The following is a 22,185-nucleotide window of genomic DNA, read 5'->3' on the forward strand; positions in this document are numbered from 1 at the left end:
CTATTGTAACCAGCGGGGAGGAGCGCTAATTTAACCTGCACCACAAAGAGGGCTCATCGATGCCTCAATTTCAATGGACAATAGACAACAGGTGCAGGAGTAGGCCATTTGGTCCTTCGAGCCAGCACCGCCATTCATTGTGATCATGGCTGAGCTCTATCTAACTCTCTCTTAAATCCATCCCGTGACTTGGCCTCCACTGCCCTCCGTGGCAGGGCATTCCACAAATTCACAACTCTCTATCCCTATGAGCTCTATCTAACTCTCTCTTGAAAGCATCCAGAGAACCAGCCTCCACCGCCCTCCGAGGCAGAGAATTCCACACACTCACAACAATCTTTCCACAGAAGATTGAGGAGGTTGGGCATGTCGCTGAATACTTTTTCAAACCTTCACACATGTACGGTAGAGAGAAAACTGACTGGTGGCATCACGGCCTGGTTCCGTAACCCGAGCGTCTAAGAACGAGGGAGGTTTCAGAAAGTGGTGGACGCTGCCAGGTCCATCATATTGACCTCCCCCCCCCCTCAAAGGGATCTCTGAGAAGCACTGCCACTAAAAGGCAGCAAGTACCATCAAAGACCACATCTCTGTGCAGCAGCCTGATATCCGTGACCACAGTCTAAGGACACTTCTGCTGCTGGACATGGGGGGCAGGGTCTGGTGGAGACGCCCCTCAAAATAAGGGAAGGGATTCCACGCTAGTGGGCCACATGAGTGGCAAGGGTGGGGGTTTGAATGTTTGTATAGCCTCTGAGAATGTTGGATGAATTTTTTGAGCAGTTCCTGTATTGCATATATTTCTTACTTGAATAAAGTCTATTTTAAAATTGAAAAAAATTAAATGGAAAAAAAGTAATTGCCAGGTTCAGGACAGGGCAGCATGGTGGGGCAACGGTAGAGTTGCTGCCTTACAGCACCAGAGACCCAGGTTCGATCCTGACTCTGTGCTGTCTGTACAGAGTTTGTACATTCTCTCTGTGCCCACGTGGGTTTTCTCCGGGTGCTCCGGTTTCCTCCCACACTCCAAAGGCATGCAGGTTTGTAATTTAATTGACTTCTGTAAATTGTAAATTGTCCCTAGTGTGTAGGATAGTGCTAGTGTACGGGGTGATCGCTGGTCGGTGCGGACTCTGTGGGCCGAAGTGCCTGTTTCCACGCCGTATCTCTAAAGTAAAGTCGAAGAACGGCTTCTCAGTTTTGAACCACACTGACAAACTTAAACACAACCCTACCTCAGCAGCAATAGACTTTGTGTAGGTTGAATTACATAGTTTGGTTTGCACTATTCTGATCTTGATACTTGGTATTGCTGATATGTTATTGTGTTATTGATTATCATATATTTGTATTTTTTGGCTTGCCTGTTATTTTAGTATAAATTTCATCTTTTCATTCCCTGTGCATATGACAATTAAACACTTTTGACTCTTGATCTTCCTAACCCGATGTACTGTGGCCGATTGTATCATTTCAACTGTCACCTTAGCTTGGATCAGTAAACCCAGTGTGCAGGAAGGAAGTACAGATGCTGGCTTACACCAAAGATAGACACAAAACGCTGGAGTAACTCAGCAGGACAGGCAGCATCTCTGGATAGAAGGAATGGGTGACGTTTCAGGTTGAGAAAGGTCTTGACCCGAAACGTCATCCATTCCTTCTATCCTATCCCCGCTGAGTTACTCCAGCGTTGTGTGCCTATCTTCAGTAAACTCAGCACAGCCTCAATAGGAACAATGGGGTTAAATGAAACAATTGGCAATTCATTTTCCAATTAAGCTAAATGGAGCTATTAGAAATCTTTGATACAGCCTATTTCTGTGTAATTTTCCATTGGTCATTGCTGACAAACACAGTGGAAAGGCTCAATTATTTAATCTTACTTTACAGACTGATAAAATGGATTTTAACAGATTAAATGCATGAATAAACATTTTAAGTGCCCTTAAACAATGTTTAATGTAAATAGCGAGTTATCAATAATACATTTACAGTATTGATGCTCATTTCTGGATTCTAGGCCAAGTTTAATGCTGGTATACTTTAGCACGAGGAAAGATAGACACAAAGTGCTGGAGTAACTCAGCGGGTCAGGCAGCACCCCTGGTGAACATGGATAGGTGAGACTCCAGCATGAGCTGTCCTTTTTGGCAGTTTGGTAACAGACAATTGTTATGCCATACAATAATTATATGATATAATGATATAGTTTGTATATTTAAAACGTGTGAAGATTTCTGCAATCTTGTTGAGAGAGCGGCGACAAAACTAAAAAGTGCCTTCTGGCTGAAGAAGGGTCTCGACACGAAACGTCACCCATTCCTTCTCTCAGCCTGTCCCGCTGAGTTGCTCCAGCATTTTGTGTCTACCTTCAGTTTAAACCAGCATCTGTAGTTCCTTCCTACACACTGAGTTTACTGATCCAAGCTAAGGTGACCAACCAGTTCCTTCCTACATAAAAAGTGCCTTTGTTGTAGCCTGTTCTGTCAAGCTTGTAAATAATTACCTGAGTGAAACATCTAGCTAGGCAAATGAGATATTACTTCACTATCCCAAATCTAAAAGCATAATTCAAAATGGCAACATTACGGTGATCTACTGTGTTGAAACACTACCTAGCAGCGCCACCAACTGGATTGTGCCTTTGACCTGTTACCTGTGTCAACTCTACCAAATTGAGGCACGTTTGTTTGTGACAGAGGCAGGGACAATATCCTCAGGCTGTTCTCCTAAGCAACACATAGTCAGTTCACAAACTAGGCGTAGGCTATCCTGTAGGATCTGTGAATGAAGTTTACATATGGTCTATCGTTCATGGAATGAAGAGCAAGGGAGCCAAGCGCTGATTTTTTTCTTTTAAATGGGCAGAGGGAAATTTGGGATTCAAAGCTTTCAATTTTTTCATCCAACATTTTGATGTTCACATCTGCGGCGCTGGTTGCATTGATGCCTGCTGGTGGAGGCACGAGTAAATGTGTAGGGAATACCCACAGTGTCGCAGCGGTAGAGCTGCTGCTTCTGCGCCAGAGACCTGGGTTCGATCCTGACATCGACGTCGGGACGTTATGCCACAGTTGTAGATGACGTTGGTGAGGTCACATTTGGTGTACTCTGTTCAGTTTTGGTCACCCAGCTATAGGGATAGGGAGAATATCATTCAGCTGAAAAGAGTGCAGAGAAGATTTACGAGAATGTTGACAGGCCTTGTGGGGCCTAGCTATAGAGGGTGGTTTGGCGGGCATGAGTGGCACAATGGTGCAACAATAAAGTTGGAGCTTTACAGCGCCAGAGACCCGGGTTCGATCCTGACTACACGTGCTGTCTGTGCAGAGTTAATATGTTCTCCCTGTGACTGAGCGGGTTTTCTCCAGGTGCTCCGGATTCTCCCCACATTCCAAAGATGTGCCGGTTTGGAGGTCATTTGGCTTCTGTAAATTGCCCCTAGTGTATGGGATGCAAACGTGGGATAACATAGAACTAGTGTACAGGATGATCAATGGTCAGTGTGGACTGATTGGGCCAATGGGTCTTTTTTATCCAAACTGTATCTCTAAATTAAAATAAACCTCTGCAGGTGTACAGAAAGGCCAGCGCAAGGCTTCAGGATGCTACACAGCAGAACCTATTTACCAATGAGAAACAGAACCCACAACTATGTTTTCATGCTGGCTGCTGCAATGTACATTGACTCTTCCCTGCTTTGCTGTTCAGTAAGGCAAGCAAAGGGATTAAACCTCCAGCCAAATAACAGTTACCGATTCCAATATCTTTCACCTCGCAGCATTGACTGAAACCACAATGAATCAAAAGTCAAATCAAAGAGTTCTTAAAGATACATACATCACTCAATTTATATTTAACTGCTTTACACAAAAAAGTTACAAACCTGCATCAAAAGCTGCCTGTGTATATTATTTGCTCAATTAATTATTTACATACAATATAAAATCATAAAAATAATTTACTAAACACATATACAGATGGTCAATAATAATAAATCAAGTTTAATATATACTTAATAATTCAGCAATATGTGTCCTTGACATTCATGAACCCAATGAATAACTTGGCCTCCAAAGACTTCACATATGACAACATTAGATTTGCACTAAAACACACTGTGCACAATGATAAAAGTCTATTACACATGCATAGAAATGATATAGGGATATGGGCCAAATGCGGGCTAGTTTAGATGTCGCATCTTATCAGTTATCTGTTTAGTTTATTATCATGTGTACTGAGGTACAGCAAAAAGCTTTTACTGCATGCTAACTGGCCAGTAGAAAGACAATACATGATTGCAATCAAGTTATCCACGGTGTACAGATACATGATAAGGGAATAACATTTAGTGCAAGGTAAAGCCAGTAAAGTCCGATCAAGGATAGTCCGAGGGTCCCCAATGAGGTCAGCAAGGATGAGTTAGGCCTGTTTCCATGCTGGATACATTTATGATTCTATGACTCCAAATTATTGCACATTGTTTCCAACGTATTCCCAAGCAATACGAGCCCAATAATTGCAAACTTAATTTCTAATTAATGCTTCCCACATTCACGCACGCTGTTTCACATTTCTATGTAAGAGGTCTGCTCTTCAGTAAAAATCTCCTCAAAGGAATTTGCTATGAAGTGCAGATACAATGTACCTCACCTTCCCATGCTGTGGTCTGGGTTTAAAGAATGCATTAAGTAGTGTTGGCCTCTAGAAAGTGAGAGCTTGCTGCTGAGGCATGCAGGCATGCAACAGTGCGGGCAGCAATGCTGTACACACCAATCAGAAGACAACATGAAGGCGGCACAATGGTGCAGCGGTAGAGTTGCTGCCTTACAGTGCTAGTGACCCAGGTTCGATCCTAACAATGGGTGCTGTCTGTGCAGAGATTGTACGTTCTCTCTGTGACCATATGGGTTTTCTTTGGGTGCTCCGGTTTCCTCCCACACTCTAAAGACGTACAGGTGTGTCTCCTGCAAATTGTCCCTAGTGTGTAGAATGGTGTTAGTGTATTAGTGATCGCTGGTCAGCATGGACTCGGTGGGCCGAAGGCCCTGTTTCCATGCTGTATCTCTAAACTAAACTAGGGTACGATCTACCTGCAAAATATTCCATAGATGCTACATAATCCTCCATTGTGATTCCTTGGTCAGTTGTGGAAGATAGCAAGTTTAGACCCCATGGATCCACAAAAAAGGCCAGTTATTGGTATTATTGGATAGGACAAGTTTGGAGGGATATGGACCAAACGCAGGCAGGTGGGACTAGTGTGGCTGGGACATGTTGGCTGGTGTGGGCAAGTTGGGCTGAAGGGCCTGTTTCCACGCCGTATCACTCTATGACTATTTCCTATTAGTTTGTCTTGTAGTACTTTACATAAGAATTTTCTTTGTGGGTCTCTAACTCTAGCAGTGGAATAAAGAAAACACACTCAGATTTGTGAAGGCGGGGAGTTGGCTGATGAACAGTTGGGCGTCATAACCAAGAGGAAAGTCAGCACCAATATAAATACACAGTTGGCAATGAGAAGCACAATGGCAGTCCCTCTCGTAGCGACCAATATCTCTGGTTCACGTTGAAGATAAGCAATGCACTATTTTATCCCTTTCACTTTTAACCATACTTTTTGACACCGATTTGCAGCATATAAATCTCAATCATTAACTGAATGCCATCAGGAGAATGAAAATGTTAAATGTGGTCTGATAATGAACATTTGGTGCACAGTTAGGGCCACCTATAATGTGGATTGATAGTGAGAATAAAATTGTATCAAGTTACAATGGTATTTTTTGTTCAATGCTAAATCCTTATTTTTTTTATTATTAAGGACAGAATTCTGAAAACTAGTCATAGCCGTTTTAACAAGGTGTAAATCAAATTAGATCCTACCACCAAAGTTATATTTTCATTAAGTGTGGCATATCTGAAAACACACTGGAGTTCCCCCACAGTCTTCAGTGATTTATTAAAGTCACCAGGTAACTCTGCCGACCTGCGGGTCAAGTACAGGTCAGTGAGGGAAGAAGGAGATAACCCTCCCCTGGGATTATGGACTTTAAACAGGCTCGTCCCAGCTGTTATCAAGCAATTGAACCAACTTACTCACAACTTGAGAGCAATCCTGAACTACTATCTACCTCATTGGAGTCCTCAGACTATTTTTGATCGGACTTTACTGGCTTTATCTTGCTCTAAACATTATTCATGTTATTCCCTTTATCATTATGTATCTGTACACTGTGGATGACACGATTGTAATCATGTATTGTCTTTCTGCCGAAGATAGTCACAAAATGTTGGAGCAACTCAGCAGGACAGGCAGCATCTCTGGATAGAGGAAATGGGTGACATTCCGGGTCGAGACCCTTGAGAGTCAGGGGAGAGGGAGGCATAGAGATATGGGAAGGGTAAGGTGTCAAAACGAAAGATCAAAGGGGATAAAGATCAAGGAAAATGTAGAATGGATCATTGTTAGCTGAAGGGAAGGTGACATTGAGGCATACAATCAGTAACATTTAATCAGGAGGACAGTAATACTAGTCGGAGTACTAGGATGGGGAGGGGAGGAGAGAGAGGAAAAGCAAGGGTTGCTTGACTTTCTGCTGACTGGTTAGCATGCAACAAAAGCTTTTCACTGTACCTCGGTAAACGTGACAATAAACTAAACTAAACTCAACTCAACCATATCTAAAATTCTCAACCATGAACGCACAATCATTTTTACCTGTTTGAAAATAATGGTTTACGTTATTTACATTGATCCACCCAGACATTACTGGGAGAAGGACTCAATTATCTCATAAATAATTGAATCTCAACATTCCTGTTGCATTTAGGACCGTGCGGATTTGTTGCAAGTACATTGTTGCAGCTAATCATTATGACATTCTGCTTTGTAAGGATTTGGTGCATCTGTTCACTCGATGCTACCAAGTACAACTTATCCAAGATTTACACATTTGACAGTTGACTAGTATGTGGTCAACAATAATTGCAGTTCCAGAATCCAATACAGCGAAATTTGATACAGCAAAGCAAACATGGATATTTTACTTGGGTGTAACTTGCATTTTTTTTCTTTCAGAGTAAGGACTTAAAATAAACATCTGTTTGCTATAGCCACAATAGGGCGCATTCATTTTTGATCCAATTTTAAATTAACAAGTTTTGGAAACAATCTTTTACAGATTGGAAAATGTAGCCTGACCTTTCCAAGGTTTCCAAAATCTTTCATTCCAGCTAAATTGAGGTTGATTAAGTTACCATTCTAAAGAAGGCAAAATTTCCTGACTATCTGGCAACAGCAGCAGAAATTCCACAAAGGAACAGTGCACAATATCCAGGCCCCGGGCTGATAGAATCGAGCCATTCCTTACTCTCTGAGTACTTGTTCAACATTGCTGAGAGCTCAGTTTTATTTACACGTACGGTGATTGTTTGTTTAAATATAGCACCAGTAAGCCTTTCTAACTTCCCATGAAACCATTTTCACGTGTAGTGGGGAGAATAATCACAACATTAGCTGCTGTTGCCCTGATTATAAGCTTTCTTCATCTTTAATGCCGAAAACCTGGTTGCATTTACCTCTCTGAGGCCGAATACAAGAACTATCCCCGTGGAAGTGTACTTTAAATTATTAATTTCTTTAGCACCTCATCATCTTTCTCATAAACGTCTCAAAACATTTTGAACACAGTTCGTTACTTTGTGTGGTCAATGAACCCAAAATTGCACAACGCCAAATGCTTTGCGATCAATCGAACTGCATGTTACTTAGAGAGGAATGGAAGTAGGTCTCACAAAAAAAAACTCATGTTCCTGTCAGAATGGTGCCATGGAATCCACGATGTGCTTTTTTTGAACTGGCAGAAGACTGGCTGGACATCTTAGTTGCAGAGTTAAGACTAATGTTGTACCAGGGTGCCAACCATGAGCTGCTCAAATTTCAAGATGCACAGGTTGAGAATCTTTTAACCTGTAGCATAATAATATTTCCATTGAAGCCATTTTTTACAGAAATATGGTGACAAGTTTCAGCTGTACTGTTGCTATGGCAGTATGCCCTCGTGATCAGTCTGTGTTGGAGTCTAGCCAAATAAATATAAAGCCCCAATGCCACTGGGTCATTTACCATACAAAATCAGAACTAATTCAAAAATGTAGAAAATCACGAGAGGAATAGATTGGGCAGACACACTGAGCCTCTTGCCCAGACGGCAAGATCCAGTGGGCATAGGTTTAAGGTAAAGGGAGGAAAATTTTACAGGAATCTGAGGGGCAACTTTTTCACACAAAGAGTGGTGGGTGTATGGAATGAACTGCCGGAGGAGGTAGGTGAGGCAGGGACTATTTCAACATTTAAGAAGCAACTGGACAGGTACATGGATAGGACAGGTTTAGAGGGATATGGGCTAAACACAGTCAAGTGGGACTAGTGTAGATGGGACATGTGGATCGAAGGGCCCTTTCCACACTGTATGACTGTGACTAATGCAAAGTTGAAACTTGCTACTCTTTTAATCCAATTTAAAGCATAAATATTGCATTCAAGTGTAAGTTAAAAGACTCGCTACAGTACGCACCAGATTGCACAATTTAAAGCTCAAAAATGCAAAAGCTCCGTACCAATGGGAGGGGGGGGGTGGGACTCTCCTCCCCCCTCCCCCTCCCCCTCGTTCACTAGGCTCCCTCGGGCTTGGTCGCTACACTCCCTCTGGCTTCGTCTCTCAGTTTCTCACTCCCAACTCTCACTCAATGTTGGCAACCTGACTATGTGCTCCATTCTTCATGGAAGGAGATGCTGCAATGAGTAAGGGCTGGAAACTCAGCATAGCAAGTTCAGCCCCAATTAATTCATTCCTGAAACACTGGGTTTTTGTCTAATTTTAAAGACTGGAGTCAATTTAGAGACTTGAGATTAGAAATGAAAATGGTTTGACCCATTGTTGGCCCCTGATTTAATTCGGTGTCACCTTCAGTTGTGTGAATTTTCATCTAGTGGGTGGAATAGAGTGCTGACACCAATCCTCAGTCAATTTATAATGGAGGCTTTGTACCACCAGTGTTGCAAGAATGCAAGAATTGTTTACTATTGCTTGTGGCAAAAGGACTGTAAATTTTATGAAGAACATTCTTTTCTTTTTGTTATGCAGCAATGCAAGTCAAATTATTTCACGTAGAATCAAGGAACTGTGTTTGCTGGTTTACAAAGGAAGACACAAAGTGTTGGAATAACTCATCCCTGGAGAACATGGATAGGTGACGATTCGGTCGGGACCTCTGCTTCGGACTGTGTCTTCTCCAATTATTTCATCTTTGTATGAACATGTCATGGGAATCTTTGGTTGAAGCACGCCCAACTATCCGCACAGTACATCAATGCTGCACCCAAAAGGAGTCTTCAATGCAGTATCTATAGTCACAACAGAGTGTGATAGGAAGCAGTGCAGAAAATTGCTTCCCCACAAAACTGCTAACGGATAGAATTGAGGTTTGCACGTCCTTCAATTCTCACCCTGGCCACTAGACGGCATATTTCGTGGATCAAAATGAACAGGAATGCGGATAGCCGCAAACTGGTCATCACTGAGCAACTCCGTAGGTGGCTTGGGGTAGTATGTATTGTAGATCTCTGTTCTGGCTGAAAATGACCATGGATAACACTGGATGCTACTTCCCACAGAGTTATGTGCACACATATTCTTAAATATACCTTTAACGCCATGATTAGAAAAAAAGTACTCCCAGCAGGTTGACAATTGATTCTCGTTACGTGTTCCTATAATGATGAAATAATTGGGCTTGTTTTGCTGCATTGCAAGAAGACATTTTTGTACTTCATAAAAATGACAACCCATTTTGCCACAAGCAAGAGTAAACAAACAAAGGCTTGTTCTCCCAAGGCTGTGCATACTGACATACACATCAGAGACTGAAATGTCTCACAGTGCTTCCCATGAACGTAATATCTCTATTTTTTTAATTTTTACATTTATATCCCCAAAATATCTTATGAAAGCAGGTCTTGCACTGAACTAATGTTTCACAAATAAGAAAATGTGAACTTCTTTCTGCATTTTTGGCCATACATATTTAACTTTAAAGAAATAAGGAACATGTTAATGCCACCAGAACAAGCTTCTAATCATGTAAGTATGTGCTCGTTCAAATGTAATTATATCTTTTGCCAAAACTAAATTAAATAACTAATACAGCCATCATGACAGACTGGTCAGGAAGGATCATTTATTTCCCCCACGAATACATGAAGATATTTTCTTTTCACCAATTCTCTCAAAATGAAATTGAAAAGATATAAATGTTCCCAACATTAAATACATTGCAGTTTGGTATATGCAGAATACAATCTCAGGAATAAGGATAATGGAGTCAGTGCAAAGGGGGGTCATTGTAGCCTCATGTAGAGAGTGTTACTGACAGTGCTGCTGTGCTGGGAATCCAGCACAAACTCCAAAGACGTACAGGTTTGTAGGTTACTTGGCTTATGTAAATTGTCCGTAGTATGTTGCATAGAACTAGTGTGTGGGGATCGCTGGTCGGCGCAGGCTCGGTTTCCGCACTGTATCTCTAAACTCCTGTCCAACCGTTTCACCAGGAACCCTCTATAAATCCTTATCTTCTCCAGTGATGTGTCAGGAACCTGGTGTGAATCCAAATTCAGCAATGAATCACCCTGTAGCTCAGTGCGAAGAGGCTGCTTGTGAGGGCTGGTTCTAGCCGACAGAAACAAGTGGTGTGGCAGCTCACAGCTGAGATGCAGGGCTCGGGGGCTGCTTTCCAAACCAGCACGTTGAGCGAGGCCATTGCTGGGCACTGGCAGCCCTTGTTCACGGGCACACATCATACAAGGGATAATGCGTGTGGCCATGACTGGGTCGTGGCAGTTACTGCCCACCCACACAGTGCTGACCAGGATACAGCCCTTTACCTCCTTATCCCAGTACTGAGAACCCATAACACTTGCCCTTACAGTCATTGTCATACATAATGGAAAGAGACCCCATCTATGCTGGTCCCTCCTGCGTGAGTTTGGCCCATATCCCACCAAACCTTTCCGATCCAAAATGATGCTCTTGCCTGTCCATTATAAGATCTCACAACACACCTTTAGAATGAAAATAAGGAGGAACTTCTTTGCCAGAATCTGTGGAATTCATTGCCACAGGTAGCTGTGGAGGCCAACATTAGGTATTTTTAGAGCAGAGATGGATAGGTTCTTGATAGGAAAAGGTGCCAAACGTTACAGGGGGAAAGGCTGGTGAATAGGATTGAAAGGAAAAAGTATCATGCCAAATATCAAATGGCAGAGCAGACTCGATGGGCCGAATGGTCTAATTCCACGCCTATGTCTGATGGTCCTATATGATATAATGATCTCCCAGGCAGCCTCACCACACCATATTCTAATTGGAGCAGAAGAGAAGATTAACAGCAGCATGCAGCAACAGGGAGTGCGGTTTCATAGTCATAAAGTGATACACTATGAAAACAGGCCCTTCGGCCGAACTTGCCTGCAGCGAACAATATGTCCTACCTCCACTAGTCCTATCTCCCTGCATTTGACCCATATCCCTTTAAACCTGTCCCATCCATGTACTCGTTCAAATGTTTCTTAAAGGTTGCGATAGTATCTGCCTAAACTATCTCATTCAGCAGCCCGTTCCATACACCCACCTTTACGCCTCACTTTCCTATTAAATCTTTCCCCCCTTACCTTAAACCCAAGTCCTCCGGTTCTTGATTCCCCTGCAATGGGCAAGAGTCTGTGCGTCAACCCGATTTATTCCTCTCATGATTTTGTACACCTCTATAAGATCACCCCTCATCCCCCTGCGCACCAAGGAATAGAGTCCCAGCCTGCTCAACCTCTCCCTGCAGCTCAGGCTTTCGAGTCCTGGCAACATCCCCGTAAATCTTCTCTGCACCCATCCCAGCTTGACTGTGTTCGCACCTGATTCCTGGCACAGCTGGATGCCTTTTCTCCTTAAAGTGCAGGAGGGTACGTACCAGTGAATGTTTTGGCTGGATGTTTTTCAAGAGCACTAACTATAATGAGTGGACTACCAGTTTAGCAGGAGTGTTCGGTTCATGCTCTGACACAGAAAAACCTCTGTACTCTGCTTCCAAATTCCTGGCATACATAAAATTTATGGGTAGAATCTAAAGGTCAGAGGTATTGGTGGGAAAACTACATATTAGTGAAATTTATCTTTGATGTAAAAATGTGATATGTTTATGACAAACTGCCCGAGGAAAAATGCTTCTAACAGGCAGGATCCTTTAGCCTGTATCAATGCATTTGTAACAACAAAAAAAGCAGCAGCTTTAAAAGCTTTGTGTAAAAGTTAGAGAAATTGTGTTCCCATGTGTACATTTAGCACAGAATTCTGCCTGATATTCTAATTGGTTGGTATAACAACATGAAGCATTTTCAAATTATAGGCTGTGTCTGGGTCAAATGGTCTAAATAGGAATTTATTTTTTAAATGTCCCACAAGCCTGGTTGCCCAGCAGCTAAGAGGAAGCACATTCAGAGCTACAAGGCCAAACTAAAACTAAATGCTTTGTGCTCCATGTTATGTCGACCAATAATTCGGCTTGCTGTAACACTGAAGATCTAAATGGAAGATAAGACACAAAAAGCTGGAGTAACTCAGCGGGTCAGGCAGCATCTCTGGAGAAAAGGAATAGGTGACATTTCGGGTCGAGACCTTTCTTCAGACTGAGAGTTAAGGGAGAGGGAACCGAGAGAGATGAAAAGGTACATAGAACAAATGAATGAAAGGTATGCAAAAAGACAGATTAAAGCCAGCAACAATGATCAAGGAAAGGTGGAGCCCACAATGGTCCATTGTTGGCTGTAGGGAAGGTGATAACAAGTGTTACAAACACTGAAACTCAGCAGGACAACAGTGAAACTAGTACGATGGCGGAGAGAGGAGCGAAGCAAGGGTTACTTGAAGTTTCAGAAATCAATATTCATACCGCTGGGTTGTAAGCTGCCCAAGCAAAATATAAGGTGCAGTTCCTCCATTTTATGTTTGGCCTCACTCTGACAGTGGAGGAGGCCCAAGACAGAAAGATCAGTGTGGGAATGGGAATGGCAAGGGGAGTTAAAGAGTTTGGCAGGCTGACATCAGGATATCATCAAAGAGTCATGGTTAGATTTCACTGCCACTGGGTATAGCTCAGACATACAGAATGGAAACAGGCTCTTCGGCCCACTGGGACCACACTGAAAATTGATCACCCCTTCACACTAGTTCTACAGGTATGTTATTCCACTATCTCATCTGGTCCCTACTCACTAACGACAAATAACAATGACCAAGTAAATTACAATGATAAGATCACAGTTTTGAAGAAGAAATGGACGGCACAGTGGTGCAGCGGTAGAGTTCCTGCCTTACAGCCCCAGAGACCCCGGTTTGGGCCTAACTATGGGTGCTGTCTGCACAATGTTTGTACATTCTCCCTGTGACTACGTGGGTTTTCTCTGGGTGCTCCAGTTTCCTCCCACACACCAAAGATGTGCAGGTTTGTAGAATCATTGGCTTCTGTAAATTGGCCCTAAGATAGAACTAGTGAATGGGGATCGCTGGTCGGCACAAACTCAGTGGGCCGAATGGCCTGTTTCCATGCTGTATCTCTGAAACTAAAACTGAAAGCTAAAACCTCAATGCATTTAATTCACACGGCCAAAATATAGATCAAATTTCATACTTATGATTTTTTAATCATAAGATAAGTGTAAAATCAAAAAGATTATCTAAATTATTTGATGAATATCTATAGTAATATTTAATAAACATTTTCAGATCTACTAAATTATTAGCATTAATAAGTGAGAAGATTTTAATGAAAGACCTGCATATTAAATAAATCTGAACAATAGTTTTTCTGAATCCAACATGTTTAAATTACTAGTTTTAAAACGTTTCTCTCTTGGGATCAACTGCAAACACTGACAACCTCAAGGCCTCCCGAGTTGAACATTTGCCAGCTTATACTAAAGAAGCGCAGAATTGTTTTATGCCTTTATTTAGAAACAAAAGTGATATGTGAGTGAGTCAACAAGTGTAGAAATCTGCTTAGAGGTGGAATGAAATCTAATGAGCTAACATGTCCCGGGAATACCAACACTGACCTGCCTTAGAACAGGGAAACCAATTTTAAAATCCATTGTGTATGTCGAGAAAGAAAGGAACTATCAGAGGGCATTACTACTGAATGTCTCATAGGATGTGACCTGGGGACTTTTGGAAATCAAATTTAAAGCTGCAGCTAAGAAAATGTCATTGGACATGGTCAACAGTGGTGTGACAACATCAAACAATAATAGGTTTGTTTTGCAAATGAGCCTGTGAATTAATTTGTTCAGGTTATTTATTTTGATTTTAGGAAAGGTTACCACAGATTTAAATGTAAGAAAGCAGTATAGAATTTAGGTTTAGAAATTATCCTTCCTGCAAAAATCTCCACAGGCAGCACTATGAAGAGTGAAGTGCCATTGATAAGGCAGTTAGATACTGACTGAGTCATTTTTTAAAAAATCTGCTGGAGGGCTGAAATGGTGAAATGGACCCCCTTGCATGACTCATGGTAATCAGAATAGCCCATCTATATTACTAAAAGTCTGTTTTTGACCGGTTTTGGCCATCTGTGTTGCGATTTCCGAGAGAACACCGCCACCTATGGCCGTCATTTTTGGCCACCTTGCTCAGAGCCCCCCTCCGCCACATGTGTGCCGAGGATTTTTCCCGTCGATTAAAAATGACAGAGATATTAATGTTTTTACAAAATTCCCCATTCTCTCTGCTGCCCCCGCTGGCGGCAGGGGGGAGGGACTATAAAACCAGGAAGTGGTGTGCCACACAGTCTCTTCAAGATGGAGGAAGGCAGAGGGTCACGTTGCTCTGAGCTGTGAATAACACTGAACACATGTCTACTCAAATGTAAGTGCCCTTAGTGGTTCTAAAATGCTTGCAGAATGTGTCTATTGGTTCTAAAGCTTGCAAAAAAGTGTCTATTGGTTCTAAAGCTTTAAAAAAAATGTCTATTGGTTCTAAAGCTTGTAAAAAATGTCTATTGGTTCTAAAGCTTGCAAAAAATGTCTATTGGTTCTAAAGCTTGCAAAAAATGTCTATTGGTTCTAAAGCTTGCAAAAAATGTCTATTGATTCTAAAGCTTGCAAAAAATGTCTATTGGTTCTAAAGCTTGCAAAAAATGTCTATTGGTTCTAAAGCTTGCAAAAAAAATGTCTATTGGTTCTAAAGCTGGCAAAAAAAAGTCTATTGGTTCTAAAGTTGGCAAAAAAAAGTATTGGTTCTAAAGTTGGCAAAAAAAAGTCTATTGGTTCTAAAGCTGACAAAAAAAATGTCTATTGGTTCTAAAGCTTGCAAAAAATGTCTATTGGTTCTAAAGCTTGCAAAAAGTGTCTCTATTGCTTCTAACGCTTGCAAAAAATGTCTATTGCTTCTAAAGCTTGCAAAAAAGTCTATTGCTTCTAAAGCTTGCAAAAAAAATGTCTATTGGTTCTAAAGCTTGCAAAAAATGTCTATTGGTTCTAAAGCTCGCAAAAAGTGTCTCTATTGGTTCTAAAGCTTGCAAAAAATGTCTCTATTGGTTCTAAAGTTTGCAAAAAAAATGTCTTTTGGTTTTAAATGGTTCATACTAGCGCTCCAGAAAGCCCCCCCCCCCCACCCCCCGGTTGGCTTGGCTTGGGTGTGTCTTGAAATTGAAAGGCACTACTTACAGGAAATGGTGGCATGAAGTTGAAAGGCACTACTTACTGCAAATGGTGGATTGGTTGCTTTGGCTTGAAGTTGAAAGGCACTACTTACTGCAAATGGTGGCTTGGTTGCTTTGGCTTGAAGTTGAAAGGCACTACTTACTGCAAATGGTGGCTTGATGTTGAAAGACACCACTTACTGCAAATGGTAGCATGAAGTTGAAAGGCACTACTTACTGCAAATGGTGGCTTGGGAGCTTTGACTTGAAGTTGAAAGGCACTATTACTGCAAATGGTGGCTTGGGAGCTTTGACTTGAAGTTGAAAGGCACTACTTACTGCAAATGGTGGCTTGGGTGTTGCTTGAAGTTGAAAGGCACTACTTACTGCAAATGGGGGGCGTGGGTGCATTGGCTTGAAGTTGAAAGGCACTACTTCCTGCAAATGATGGCTTGGGTGTGGCTTGAAGCTGAAAGACACCACTTACTGCAAATGGTGGCATGAAGTTGAAAGGCACTACTTACTGCAAATGGTGGATTGGTTGCTTTGGCTTGAAGTTGAAAGGCACTACTTACTGCAAATGGTGGCTTGGGAGCTTTGACGAAGTTGAAAGGCACTATTACTGCAAATGGTGGCTTGGGAGCTTTGACTTAAAGTTGAATGGCACTACTTACTGCAAATGGTGGCTTGGGTGTGGCTTGAAGTTGAAAGGCACTATTTACTGCAAATGGGTGCGTGGGTGCATTGGCTTAAAGTTGAAAGGCACTACTTCCTGCAAATGATGGCTTGGGTGTGGCTTGAAGTTGAAATACACCACTTACAGCAAATGGTGGCATGAAGTTGAAAGGCACTATTACTGCGAATGGTGGCTTGGTTGCTTTGGCTTGAAGTTGAAAGGCACTACTTACTGTAAATGGTGGCTTGGGAGCTTTGACTTGAAGTTGAAAGGCACTACTTACTGCAAATGATGGCTTGGGTGTGGCTTGAAGTTGAAAGGCACTACTTACTGCAAATGATGGCTTGGGTGTGGCTTGAAGTTGAAAGGCACTACTTACTGCAAATGGTGGCTTGGGTGTGGCTTGAAGTTGAAAGGCACTACTTACTGCAAATGGTGGCGGTTGTGGCTTGGGTGTGGCTTGAAGTTGAAAGGCACTACTTATTGCAGATGGTGGCTTGGGTGCTTTGGCTTTAAGTTGAAAGGCACTACTTACTGCAAACGGTGGCTTGGTTGCTTTGGCTTGAAGTTGAAAGACACTACTTAATGCCAAAGCACCCAAGCTACAATTTGCAGTAAGTTGAAAGGCACTGCAAATGGTGGCATGAAGTTGAAAGGCACTACTTACTGCAAGTGGTGGCTTGGGTGCATTGGTTTGAAGTTGAAAGGCACTACTTACTGCAAATGGTGGCTTGGGAGCTTTGGCTTGAAGTTGTAAGGCACTACTTACTGCAAATGGTGGCATGAGGTTGACAGGCACTACTTACTGCAAATGGTGGCTTGGGTGCATTGGCTTGAAGTTGAAAGGCACTATTTACTGCTAATGGTAGCATGAAGTTGAAAGGCACTATTACTGCAAATGGTGGCTTGGTTGCTTTGGCTTGAAGTTGAAAGACACTACTTACTGCAAATGGTGGCTTGGGAGCTTTGACTTGAAGTTGAAAGGCACCTCTTACTGTTAATGGTGGCTTGGGTGTGGCTTGGGTGTGGTTTGAAGTTAAAAGGCATTACTTACTGCAAATGGTGGCTTGGGTGCATTGGCTTGAAGTTGAAAGGCATCACTTACTGCAAATGGTGGCATGAAGTTGAAAGGTACTACTTATTGCAAATGGTGGCATGAAGTTGTAAGGCACTACTTACTGCAAATGGTGGCTTGGGTGCTTTGGCTTGAAGTTAAAAGGCACTACTGTAAATGCACTTACTTCCTGTTTGCACTGTATATTGATTTTAGATAAAACGCTACCACTTACGGCTGTGATTTTTGGCCATCTTACTCAGTCCCCCTCCGCTGAGCAGGTGCAGAGAATTCGTCCCATCAATGAAAAATAAAAGTGTTATTAGTTTTTTTTTAAATGTTGAGAATGGTGTCAATCCTGTCAATCACTCCATGAAAGCCACACCTTTTCCGGTGGGGGGGGAGAGAGGGGTTATAAAACCCGGAAATGTGGGTGTGGCTCAGTCTCTGCAAGATGGAGGAGGTAGAGGTCACGACTCGCTGTCTTTAGTGGCTTTGCACCCTACTTCAAATGGTATGAAACTGCACTTGAATTTGGTGGCCTTGCACCCTGCTAGAAGTGGAAAGAAACTGCATTTGAATTTGGTGGCCTTATATCCTGCTTGAAATATAATTTCAAGGATTAGCCGTGAGTCAACTACCAGCCCACCAGCCATGAGTGAGTTGCCAGCACAACAGGCTTGATTGACTGAGACGCCAGCCCAAGAATCCATTTGGTGCAAAATTTGCATACTAGCCCTCTGGAAACCAGTCCCTTCAGCCCACAACACCCATACTAGCGCTCCAGAAAGCCCCCCCCCCCCCCAACTGGCCACCAATATTAGAATTGGTGGAGAGGTGGAATATTGCGTTGGATGACCAGCCCTCCTGTGTGATGCTGGGACCCAACGGGTCCCACTTAGTCTAGTTAAAGATAAAACCAAAATTTATATTAAATCACTGTATTAACTATTTTTATAAGTATAGTTGGGAGTTTTATATTAGGAGTCTGATTTGATCAAACAGTCAAAACCTTAACATAATTCAAGCAAGTTTTGCACTTGATTAAGGTGAAAATCTGTCTTCAAAGTATTTGATTTCAGCAATTTGACCAGTATAAATATTGAACAAGCAGAAATGGCAAGTGATTACCTGTGTGCAAATCTGTTTTTAGCAGATTCGTCGGCAAGTAAGCCTTCATATTAATATATTAACAGCTAAAAGCTGGAGATTAAGCGTCAGTGAATGACTGTCCTAAATTGCCACATCTGCATTAAATGTCTTGATGTTGACCAACTTTAAGAGTCTTTGAGCTGGAGTATGAGTTTGAGAGCAAGAGGATTTGGGATTTTTTAAAAACTTTTCTCTAGCACACATCGGAAAATATGAGAGAGAGTAAAAAAAGTAACTGTTGGCAAGCATGTGTTAGACGAAGTATAATGTGGGGAAATATGGTTGGTAGAAACATTGTTCATGACAGAAAGCCAGTTTACAGAGAGTTTACTCATACATAAAACACAGGAAGTTAACGTGTAGGCACAGCAAGTCGTGAGGAAGGCAAATGGAATGTTAGTATTTATTGCAAAAGAATGGAGCACAAAACTACGGATGGCTTGCTGCTATAATACAAAGCTTAAGTAAAACAAATCTGGACTTCTGTGTAAAGTTTTGATATTCGTATATAAGGAAGGATATACTTGCATTGGAGCCAGCTCGGAGAAGGTTCACTTCTTTGATTCCTGGGATGAAGGGAGTGTCCTATGAGGAATAATTAAACAGATTGATCCCAACTCTTTGGCGTTTAATAAAATAAAATATGATCTAATTCAAAGTTCCAAGATGCTGAAGGGAATAGATATTGTTAGGATGTCCACCTCATGGGGAACCTAGAAAGAGGGAAAGTATTTTCCCTATAAATGGTCATCTGTCTAAACGGAGATGAATAATTTTTTTCCCTCTGTATCTTTTACATTCTCTATCATTCAATATAAGCAACGCTGAAATTGATTTTTGAACTTGAATGGAATCAGGGGTCACAGGATCAGGCCATGACGTAACTGAAGCCAAAATCAGATCACCCATTACCTCTTGAATACTTCCTGATTCCCTCTATGTTTTTCACCATCTACAAGGCAAAGGTCTGAAGCATGGTGAAATAATCTCCATTTGCCTGGATAAGAGCTAAAGCAACAACTTTCAAGAAGCTCATGAGTGCAGATCAGCCATTTGTTTTCGCAATCCCACCCAGGGCATTCATTTCCTACACTATCAACACAATGTGTACCATCTACAAAATGCATTGCATTTACTCACCAGGCTACTCCAAGCAATAGATGCAAAAAGCTGGAGTAACTCAACGGCTCAGGCAGCATCTCTGGAGAAAAGGAATAGGCGACGTTTGGGGTTGAGACCCTTCATCAGACTGAAGAAGGGTCTGAAGAAGGGTCTCCACCCGAAACAGTGTTGCTGCCTGTCCCACTGAATTACTCCGGCATTTTGTGTCTATCTTCATTGCAAATCATCATCAGCCTTCCTACTCTTAAGAGTGTGACCTTTACCACCAAGAAAGCCAAGGATAGCAAGTGCAAGGGAAAACCACCATCTGCATGTTCACCTCCAAGTCATGCACCATTCTAAATTTTAAACATATTACTAAACCTTCATCATCACTGGGCCCAACCCAGTGCCGCTTGCCTCATCAGTACTCAAGGGAGTGTCTTCATGAGAAGACTGCAATGGCTCACTACCACCAATGGCTCACTAGGTAGACAAAAGTGCTGGAGAAACTCAGCGGGTGCGGCAGCATCTATGGAGCGAAGGAAATAGTGGCTCACTAGGGTGGTTAGAGATGGGCAATACATGTTGGCCTAGGAATTAATTTTTAAAATCGCTTGTGCGCTTAATTAAAGATGCTTCCACTCTCTTGTACTTCCTGCTCGTATCATAATGTTTATAAAAATATCACATTATGCTTACACTGTGCTATTCATTTCCTTGCCATTTTGAATTCCCTGGTTCCCAGGTAAATGATTACCTGAGATGTACTTGTACAAAACAAGTACTGGGAAATCCTCTGAAACACATTTACAAGATGTCATTAGATGTCATTCTAGTTATGCATAAAATACCTTTTCAAAGCAAGTCTGGAAAAAATGGTGTAGAACTAATTGTTTCTCCTATTTTTCACCCAGAAGCTTTACGTTGAAAAGTTTTACAATGCATGGCTTCCTAACATAAAAGTATTATTGGGGTGTTATTAATAACTAATAAGTAATTATTAAGAGTATTATTAAGTATTAGGGGTGGCACGGTGGTACAGCGGTAGATTTGCTGCCTTACAGCACCAGAGGTTCGATCCTGAGGGTGCTGTCTGTACGGAGTTTGTACGTTCTCCCCGTGACCTCCTGTGTTTTCTCCGGGTGCTCCGGTTTCCTCCCACACTCCAAAGACGTACTGGTTTGTAGGTTAATTGGCTTTGGTAAAGATTGTAAATTTTAGCGTAGTGTTAGTGTACGAGGATCGCTGGGCCGAAGGGCCTGTTTCCGTGCTGTATCTCTAAACTAAACTAAATTATTAAGCACAAAGCTTTACTACTTGAGTCTCAAGCAGTTAAATAAGAAAATTCAAATATTTAAAAATATTTAAAAATAAGCTTTTTCAATATGATGTTCTTAAGTAATGATAGCTCTGTCAATATAGTCTGCGTTCATCCATGTCTCTACATTACCTTTTTGTAGTAATATGAACAAATGTATTAAAGCATTAAATGGAGTCTATCACTGAGTGGGTGATGCATTGGTTAGTCCATGGCATGATGTATTGCATCTAATTCTGTATGTAGAGAGAAGGTAACAGACCAGTGCCAAAAACAGTACATAAAGAGACCCAGCAGCAGGTGAATCCTGGCCTTGTCTCCAAGTCCATTCTTTCAAGTGCCACTTCAGCGATTTAAAGTGCCACTTCAGTAACTTAAAGCATCTGACCCAGACAGTGATTTTCCTCCTTAACTGACAAGGGGCTGTTGGAGATGGCCATAGCAAGACATGAAGATATGGGTCAGAATTTTAAACTCGAAAGCTTGGCACGTTAGGAAGCAGTACAAGGCCGCGATCAGAAAGTGGAATTGGACGGAATTTGTAGAGTTGTGGATGAGATGGTTCCATGGAGGATTTAAAGGTTAGCCAAAAGATAATTGGAATCGATAAATTAGTTTTTAGTTTAGTTTAGAGATACAGCATGGAAAACGCCCTTCGACCCACGAAGCCCGCACACTAACAGTATTCTGTACGCACAATTTACAATTTTACCAACCCAATTATCCTACAAACCTGTACACACTTCAACAATAGTTGGCATCGTAAGGTGAAGAGGCTATTGCAGTGTTGCACTATTCCATGCTGTTCTTGTGGCAGTGGAAGCTTTTTCACAACAGTTTAGTTTAGTTTAGTTTAGTTTAGTTTAGTTTAGTTTAGTTTAGTTTAGTTTAGAGATACAGCGAGGAAACAGGCTCATCGGCCCACTGAGTCCGCGCCGACCAGCAATCCACGTAAACTAGCACTACCCTACAAACACTATCATTTTACATTTACACTAAGCCAATTAACCTACAAACCTGTATGTCTTTGGCAGAAACCAGAGCTCCCGGGGAAAACCCATGTTGATCATGGAGAGAATGTACAAATTCCGTACAGACAGCACCTGTAGTCAGGATCTATTCCGGGTCTCT

The 22,185-nt window shown here is 41.9% G+C and overlaps 1 protein-coding gene across 7 annotated transcripts in view; it reads right to left on the reverse strand.

Moving 5' to 3' along the window:
* foxp1 (forkhead box P1) overlaps positions 1 to 22,185 on the reverse strand; it is a 486,565-nt gene that overhangs the window by 314,650 nt on the left and 149,730 nt on the right. Inside the window, exon 3 of one of the 7 annotated variants that reach the window (XM_033036700.1) lies at positions 19,161 to 19,217. The exons of the other annotated variants lie outside the window; for them this stretch is intronic. The gene's annotated coding sequence lies outside the window, so the exon portion shown is untranslated. The remainder of the gene's footprint in view (positions 1 to 19,160; positions 19,218 to 22,185) is intronic. 7 annotated transcript variants of the gene reach the window in all.

Source organism: Amblyraja radiata, chromosome 18 (genome assembly GCF_010909765.2).
Source record: "Amblyraja radiata isolate CabotCenter1 chromosome 18, sAmbRad1.1.pri, whole genome shotgun sequence".
Lineage (NCBI taxonomy): Eukaryota > Metazoa > Chordata > Chondrichthyes > Rajiformes > Rajidae > Amblyraja > Amblyraja radiata.